The sequence below is a fragment of the Myotis davidii genome, unplaced genomic scaffold (assembly GCF_000327345.1).
Source record: "Myotis davidii unplaced genomic scaffold, ASM32734v1 scaffold210, whole genome shotgun sequence".
NCBI classification, from domain to species: Eukaryota; Metazoa; Chordata; class Mammalia; order Chiroptera; family Vespertilionidae; genus Myotis; species Myotis davidii.
The window spans coordinates 706,494-716,077 of record NW_006282396.1 but is presented as its reverse complement, the minus strand read 5'-3'; positions in this window follow the sequence as shown (position 1 = coordinate 716,077).

Sequence of the window (9,584 nt, the reverse complement as noted above, 5' to 3'; positions counted from 1 at the left end):
CCTCGGGTTTCTAATGCCCCTTGCTCTGCTCTGTTCAGACACGCCTCTAGTAACAGGATGAACAGTGGACCCTGAAAGCGTAGTCTTCAGCACCTGCCATTTGCCTGTTAGAACTGGGAAGTCTATTTATATTTTGTTGATGGGAGAGTTCTCCCATTCTCCACCCCCACCCCCACTGGAAAAATATAATTATCATTACACTATGCAAATTTAACAAAGCACTTTGGACTCCAGAGAGATCTTAGGACACTTGATACCAGTGAGCAGGCAGTGATAAGTCTGTGGACAATTGATGGTTAATTCTCAATGGCACAGAGGAGACTGAGAGCTGTGAGGGGGGCAGAGAAGAGCCACAATATTCTGGGATTAAATTTCCACTCTTCCTAGGGAATTAGTGGCAGTGCTGATGGTGTTGGGTCTCCGAACAGAATCAAAGTGAAATCTAGATAAAACTATATTTTTTACATGAATTTCAGGACTGAAATTTCTCCCTGAAACACGGACAGGTCTTGTTTTCTTAATGCTGCACAGCAATACTAATTAATGGGGAAAAACCTGGAACATCTGTGCTTATTCATCAGGAGATGGCCACATGACTCCCTTGTTTCCTGAATGAGGTCTGGAAAAAGAATTACAGATGTGGAAGGAAACAACATACTAGCTGAAAACTATAAGCAACAAGAGGTCACTGGAGGTTGACTGCAAATAAAGAAAGAACAGACATAAAGGATCACACTCCACTCACACTTTCTGCTTCAGCTGGGATCCCTGCTGAGTAGAATGTGTTGCCTGAGGAAATAAGGCTTCCATGGGAGCCCTAGGAGATTCTCTGAAAGATACTGAAGTCCTCGAATAACGTTATATTGTTCAACGACGTTTGGTTATCATGTTCAATGAGATGCTGTAGGAACTTGACTCTTGTTTACATCAGTTTTCCTGTGATGAAACTGGTCCTGTTATACATCATTTCACTTAGAGTCCGGGACTTAGCGAAGATGTTAAGTGAGGACTTGGAGAGTATGGCAATCTTTTCCTTCATGGTTTCTGGACTTTGTGCCTTCTCAAGGACTCCTCATACTCAGAGTTTTCAAATAGTCTTCTCATACCTACATAAACACCCTCATCCTGTGTGATTTTCATCTTTTTTTTGTGTTAGTTTTCTCTCCCTTGGTAGGGTGCCCAAAGAAATAGGATATTTCCCTCCTGTGGCCTAGCAGCCCTTCTGTCACTCGGGGATTCTGCGGTTGGCTGAAGCTCTCAACCTCACTGGAGCAGGGTATTTGGTGACGTCATATGCCAACCAGGGGCCAATGCTATAATGCCCAGACTCTGGTGACAGGGTGGAGGAATAGAGGCAGAGAGGTGTGGCTGAGGCCACCTGGCATGGGATTTAGCACCCTAGAGAGGCATTGGAGTGGACAGAGAGTGGGTGCTGAGGACCCACTTTTAGAAAGACCTCAGATTCCCACTTCATGTTGGGTCAAAGTGGCCGCTGCCTCTGTCTCCCCGAATGAGACACTTCATGGAGGGTAAGGCGGGTTTGAAGACTTCCACTCCAGAGTGGAAGACAATGAACCTCGCCTTGTTAGTGCCCACTGTGTGGGTGTCCAGCCTTTCCCTCCACCTGTAAGCCCACGCGAGACAAGAGCTGAATTTTCCCTGTTCCTGTTCCCTCCGGGATACCTGCAACACCTGTTACTTCCCCAGGTGTGGCCAGTGGGCCCTGACTCTGGCCCTGTCCACGGTGCTGGAGATGCTCTTCACACACTGGCCTCTCACAAAAACCCTTGCTGGACACTGAGCCAGGAGGCAGCCCGCGGATTAAACCATGGCTGGGCAGGCCAGGCTTCCTGCGTGTCCTTAACCGTCCCTGTGTGAGATTGGGCACCACCGAGGAGCAGCTCGTGTTCGGAGGACGCACACGGTACCACATCAAGGTAAGCGCAGGAGGGAGACCCCCAGGCTGCTGTGTGGCTGCTCACCTGCTCCTGGGCTTCCCCTTGGTCCCTTTTGCCGTTATGACCTGGAAACCCACCACCCTCTCTATGTAAATCACTCACATCTCCCACTGCGCTATGGAGTAATGTAATTCTATCATGGAGTATTTGCTATCTCTTTTCTCATTCCTAAGGTCCTGCACAAGATTCTTGTGTAGCATGTGTCCACAGCAGACCTCAGGAGAGCCGGCTTCACTCACATCACAAAGGACAGCCTTGCTTCGCCCCCACTGCCCCACGCACCCCCCACACACACACACACACCCACTCTCTGTCTTTCTTGCTCACCTCACGCTGCTTCTTAGGATGCATGTCTCCTCCCGGGGCTGGGAATCCTCTCTGGAACATGGTGCTTCTCTCTTGTTTCTTCAGCTGCACTGGCATGGCGAAGCTCGGGCCAGAGTTGCTCATGTAACTGGATCTTTAGAATAAACTAAGAATGCTGCTTCCTGCCTTGTTCAGGGAAGGAGATGGGCAATTTTGGCAAAAGACAAAGGAAGTGTAGGCAGAGTCAAGGGGGAAAGACCAGGAGCGAGTGGTCGCATAGAAGCCAAGGGAAGAAAGAATGACAAGAAGGAGGACGTCCCGTATGCTTAGAAAAGGCGACTCCCTGGCAGAGATGATGGAAACGTGGACATTTCAAGGTGCCTGCCCACTTTGGGTTCCTAAGCGGAGCAGTGTTTACCAAGGTGGGGGCAGGGTGGGGGGCGGGGACAAGGGTAACAGTGGAGCATGCCCAGTAGAGAAGAGTATTTTTTTTTTATTGTTGATACTATAACATGTGTCCTCATCCCCACTTCCACCCAAACCTCAATCCCCCTTCCCTCCGGTCATGACCACCCTGTTGTCTGTGCCTATGAGCTATGCCTATGTGATCTTCGGCTACTCCATTCATCTTCTTTCATCCAGACCCCACTCCTCCCTTGCCTCAAGAGGAGTATTTTATCATTGACATTTTTTACAATTGCTGGTGCATGATGATAATAGAAAGCAGACCAACATTTAGTTAGGTGTATTCTTGTTTTTTTTTAAATTCGTTACCAACAGGGCACTCTCTGATTGCTTGCACCCAATCTCATCTCCATCACTCCCATGGTACACCACTGAAATGGAGGGACCTATTGGGAATATTGCATTTTTCCCAATAGGGATGCGTTTGGGACAGGCAGAGAGAGGGCCAGAACTAGAAAGAAGGGGAACTCTAAAATTACCTACATAATAAAGCAAGTTATTGATTCTTAAGGCATGCCTGAAGAGAGACTCATGTCTGACCTAAAAAATCTGAAAAATCGGTAATATTTAGGAAGAGAACACCTAGAAATGAGGTCATGTAAGCCCTCTCCATCACCCCAAACTTCGGGAGAAGCCCTGTGGATGGGCTTGAGGTAGGGGTAGATGGCAAATCATGGAAATGAGGCAGAGAAAAGAGTCCATCATGGGACATAAACACAGTGATATCTAGATTTCTTGGAGAGCCCTGACTGGTTTGGCTCAGTGGATAGAGCGTCGGCCTGCGGACTGAAAGGTCCCAGGTTCGATTCTGGCCAACGGCATGTACCTTGGTTTTGGGCACATCCCCAGTAGGAGGTGTGCAAGAGGCAGCTGATCGATGTTTCTAACTTTCTACCCATCTCTCTTCCTCTCTGTGAAAAATCAATAAAATACATATTTTTAAACTATATTTAAAAGAGACCATGAGACAAAGAGACCATGAGGAATCTGCGGGAATCTTGGAGAGGGCACCTGACTTCGCACAGCATAGTGTGCAGGACAGAGCCTGGTGAGTGTCCGTGTCAGGAGGTAGAGGGCCATAGGTTCCCTCTTGGCTTCAGTGTAGTAAGAGGGTGAGGCAAGTGGGCCCGGAGCGGGTAGAGGACAAGGAAAGGAAGCATGGAGCAGGCAGCCCTGCCTGGCCTCTAGGCTTTATGTCATGGTGCTGGGTCCTTGAGGCTGGAAATGGTAGACCCGACAAAGGGACCCGAGCTGGAAGACTAACAGTGATACAGTGTGTCTTTGGCTGGTGGGTCCTGTCGGGCGAATTTCTTAAGAACTAAATCTGGCAGATAGAGCAGTAAAAACCAATTTGAGATTTCAATTTCAAACATTACTCACAGTGTGCCTTTAACAAAAGTGAATTGCAGGAATTAAAAGAAAAATAGACATTAAGGGAAGTGAAAAGTGATGAAAAGGGGGTGGGGGAGGGACATAGAATCTCAAATCTACATAATTTAGTGGCGGATAGGGTTGGGCCCAAATAAGTCCTGGGGTAATTACTGTGGGAACCCAGACCAAGCACTTAGTGAGACCTACTGGTGTCACACATGCTAAGAACTGGAAATAAACAATCGAGTAAAACCAGTCCTCAGCCTCCAGGAGGTTCTGTTATAGAGCATAGGTTTCTGAAAGGGAGTGAATCCCGCCTTTCTCTTGCTTCTCTACCAATGATTTCCCGACAATCCTTCAAGACTCGGTTCAGATCTTACTTGCTCTATGAAACCCTACCCAAGAACTCCACGAAGAAAAACTAGTCCTGGCCGGTAGCTCAGTTAGTTGGAGCATAGACCCAATACACCAAGGTTGTGGGCTCAATCACCAGTCAGGGCATATCCAAGAAGCAACCAGTGAATGCATAAATAAGTGGAACAACAAATCAATGTTGTTGTTTGTCCTCTCTCTTCCTTTTTTTCTCTGTAAAAAAAAATTTTTTTTAAATTACCTCTTTTTCCTGTTTGCTCTTAGAGCATTGTTTTAAATCTGTATTCTGCTTGTGTTTGATTGCTACTATCTATTTCTCTGTTTGTTCTCATCAGTACACTGTGCAGAAGAGAAACATTTTGTGTTGTTTGGATTTAAATCTGTTGGATGGTGACGTTTATTGAGATGTGCACATTGACTCACGAATGGGTGGTGTAAACAGTAGATGATAAGCAGTATATTCTGAAACGGGAGAAGAAGGGGAAACCATTTAAGTGAGCCACACAGTATAAAGATGAGTAATGTTTCATAAAATTTGTTTCCCTTATCTATGTGGGTGTTCTGAGTCACAGCGTAAAATGTTCTTAGTGAGGATTATTTTTTAAAAAATATCAAACATTGGAAACTCAGTTATGGGTAGACACTAGGAAGAAAACCACACCCAGAGGTTCTGAAGCTTTCAGACCACAGCAGACCTATACCCCACACAGAGAACAGTAGGTGAATGTACACATGTTCATAGCTTCAATGAGCAAATCAAATAACTACCACGTCATCTAGGGTATGGCAGAGATCACAAACCATAGGCATACCCCAGAGATGTTTTGGGTTTGGTTCCAGACCACTGGGTGCATCTCTTGTCAAGTTCCTCCCAGCCACAGTGATGGTCTGGAGAGCCACAAATGCGGCCTTTTGTTTGTTGCTCCTCTGCCTGCAATAATGTCCATAAATGTCATAAAGGGGGTATCACAATAAAGCAAGTCATAATCTTTTTGCTTATGGAGGGTCTGGTCTTCAATTCGTAAAAAATGCAACATTTGTGAAATGCAATAAGACAAGGAATTGGCTAACCCTGGGTGGGGTCCTCAAGGCCCCAGAAGCCAAAACGTCAGAGCACAGAGCAGAAGGCTTGGTTAATACACATGGCCATACGGAGACGGGGCAGGCCAGATGGGGGCCATGGGCTGGATTGCCAATGAATGGGGCTAAGAAAACAAGGGCAATGTCGCGTATCTGAGGTGTGAGTATTGTGAAAAATAAAGGCTTTGTAGTGCATGTACTACACCATGAAGCTTCTATGATCCTTGCCAGTAAACAGTGAGGAAAGAAATAGTAATTTATGCCAGTAAGAAACAACGTATGCCCGCTTACATTTAAGAAAGACCTTTCCCTATTTGGCTGGTGTAGTCCGTTCATTCTGTCCCTGTAAGGCCCAGACCATGATCACTCCCTCCCCTGCTCATTCTTATCTTTACTTAGAAGGGTGATAGCCAGAGAACTCGGAATTCTAAAGTAGCTATCAACTTGATTATAGCTTCACAAGCCCTCTAGTAAAATATCAGTGTGATCTTTCATCTCATCATTCTAACCAAAGCTAAATTAAAGTTTTGAAGCTCGTAACCTAATCATAGTGTTGGGAATTCCTCGAGGGCACGGATAGTTAGTTATTTCCCTCTCATGCTCCTTCCTGCCTCACATCCTTTCACTGGCTGTGGGTTGCAGTCAGGAGAAAACCCCACGTCCTGTCTGGGGCCCTGCGCCATCCACATCTGCGCCTGCCCCTGCCTGCTATTCTGGGTGCATTTCTTGACAAGTTCCTCCTTCTCAGTAGCCACAGTGATGGTGCGGAGAGCCACAAATGCGGCCTTTTGTTTGATGCTCCTCTGCCTGCAATAATGTCCATCCTTTCCTCATCTCGCTCCCATTCTTGAGGTCTTACCCGTCTTGTCTAAATCTTACCCATCTCCTCTGCAAGTCTTTCTCATAGCTGCCTCTTTTCTTCCTTCACAACTTGCTTCGGTACAATTATCATTGTAATACCCTTTTATTTATTTATTTTTTATTGATTTCAGAGAGGATGGGAGAGGGAGAGAGAGAGAGAGAGAGAGAAACATTAATGATGAGAATCATTGATCAGCTGCCTCCTGCACACCCCCTACTGGGGACCAAGCTTGCATGTGACCTCCTAGTTCATAGGTCGACACTCAACCACTGAGCCACACCGGCTGGGCTGTAATACCCTTCTAATGTGTCCCTCTTCCATTAGGTCTCAGGTCCTAGAGGACTAAGGGTCTGGTATACGGTAGTTACTCAATAAATATTCACCGAGTGAATGAATAAATGAGTGAAAGAATGAGTGAGTGAGCAAAAGCAAATGCCTGGCAGCTTGAGAGCAGGGAGAAGCCTGAGTGCAGGGTAGGAGTGATCCCTGTGCTGTGGTACAGCCTTGAGCATCCCAGTGGCTTTTAAATCCTCATTCACATCTGAGAGATTAGGAAAAGCAGCAGCTCAGAGAAAAGTGTGTCATGCAGACACTGGGAGAGAATTCTCAGGGAGGGAGGGAATAGAGAACTTTAGGGCACTTAAAGGATGATCATAAGGGTACATACGGGGGTGAGCCAGGCCCCTCCGTGGTGCTCTGTGACTGTATGAGACACACAGTCCTTATTTAGTGTGATCTGACTACAATCCTAATGCACCCTTTACACACTCTCCTCAGCAGCAACCTCTTATCACAGTTGCTTCACTGTCACCTAAGCACCAGTTGATGGCTTTCCTAATGTGCATAATAGCTCCATTATTCTGGATATTATGAGCAAGGGAGGAGTATTCACACCGTGGGCAGATTTAGTGTCCCTCCTTTTTTCTGTTTTATTTTCAATATGTTCTATATTCTATACTATGTGTGTGCTCATTGGGTAACAGAATAAGAAGTGACACACAGTTCACACTCAGCTCTTCTTTTCACCACGAGCTCTTTGTGTAGCGTTGCCTGGACAGCTGTAGGTGGTGTCAAGCACGTGGGCTCCAGAGCGATGGTGCTGGGGTTTATATGTTGTGCTTTGTGACCTTGGGCATCTCACTTAACTTCTCTGAGCCTCGATTTTCTCACCTAAAAAATGGGGATAAAAAGAGCACCCGTCTCCTATAGTTGTTATGAAGAATTAATAAGCAAATATATATACAAAGTTCAGAATGGCTTCTGCAGCATAGTAAGTAACAAAAATAAATGCTAGCTATCATTAAAATTTGTATCTGAAGTTAACATGTTTCCCCCAGTCCACTGGAGCCCGCCTCCGCCCCCCCCCCAAAGAAAACATAGTGAACCTAATTGGACACAAAATGTTAACAAAACTGTTTGCATTACTGTAGTCATTTATAAGACAGTTTAGAAGGATTTTTATTCAAAACTAGAGGCCCGGTGCACCAATTCATGCGCAGGTGGGGTCTGGCCAGCCTGCCCTGATAGATTGGGGCTGATCTGCTTAGCCGGCTGGTGGGAGGGGACGTGGGAGGTTGGCCAGCCGCCCCGCCCCCTGGTCGAACTCCCTGTCGAACTCCTGGTTGAGAGGACAATTAGTATATTAGCTTTTTATTATATAGGATAATAAAAATAGCCCTGGCCGGTGGCTCTGCTGGTTGGAGCATCGTTCTGTACGCCAAAAAGTTGCAGGTTTGATCCCCGGTCAGCATTTATACAGAAGGCAGCTGACAGCGCTCTCTCTCTCTCTCTCTCTCTCTCTCTCTCTCTCTCTCTCTCTCTCTCTCTCTCTCTCTCTCTCCATTCCCCTTCTTCTAAAGATCATAGAAACATATCCTTGTGTGAGAATTTAGAAAGGTACAAAATAATAATAAAAGAAAACAGTTGTGTTGCTCAAAATGTTGCTGTGGGGAGAATCCAGTCTGGGCTTTGGGAGAACGAAGTTTGGGCCTGTTTAGACCACCCTCTGGGGAGGACCTTGTAGGTCAGCTGGTGGCTGAAGGACCACCATATTCTAATTTAACAGAACAAAATACTGTACACACAGCTCCTCTTCCCTGCGTGGGCAAAATGATTTTTAAAGGAAACTTTCTGTATTAGTGAACAGCCAGAGAATGGGCTGGAGGGAGAAGGTGTGGCATGGACTCCAGGTCTGGTTGTCAGATGTGCCTCCTGGTGCAGACCACGGATCTCCATCCTGCTGTGCAGCGAGTGCACAGAGCGTTCGTTTAACCCTTAGGGCAACTCTCGATGGGCGCATTGATCCCGGTTTTAATGATGAGGACACTGAAGGGCAAGGACATAGTAAACAACACACGAGCGGGTTGAGTCATTCATTTATTCAACATGCAAAGTAGACCTGGGAGCAAGGAGTCGGATTCATCCACCACAAGGGTGCAGAGTGCTCTATGAGAAAACCATCACAATACCATATGGTGATTCCTGGGAAGAAGTGGGGGGTGAGCTCCAGTGGACTGGGGGAACCCTCGGAGATGGCATTTTATACCGGTTTGGCAGGAAGAGTCCCCAGAAGTAAGGCAATTGAGCTAAGACTTTTTAAAAAAAAATTTAGAGAGGAAGGGAGGGAGAGAGAAACATCAATGTGAGACAGAAACATCTATCAGTTGCCCCCTGCATGCGCCCCAACGGGGATTGAACCTGAAACCTGGGTATGTGCCCTGACTGGGAATTGAGCCTGCCCCCTTTTGGAATACGGGATAACGCTCCAACCAACTGTGTCACACCAGTCAGGGTGAGCTAAGTCTTTGTCACCACTGCCAGGTGACAAAAGCTGGGGAATCCAGGCCTCCTGGCTTGTAAAATCTACCTCGCAATATAATACCTTGTAATATCTGCGTGACCCATGATAAACTATAACGCTATATATTTCATCTTTGTGCTTTCAAAGTTTAACTTTTAAAAATTATTTCTTTTTTGCCGAAACCAGTTTGGCTCAGTGGATGGAGCGTCGGCCTGCGGACTGAAGGGTCCCAGGTTCAGTTCTGGTCAGGGGCATGTGCCTGGGTTGCGGGCACATCCCCAGTGGGGGATGAGCAGGAGGCGGGTGATCGATGTTTCTCTCTCATCGATGTTTCTGACTCTCTATCTCTCTCCCTTCCTCTCTGTGGAAA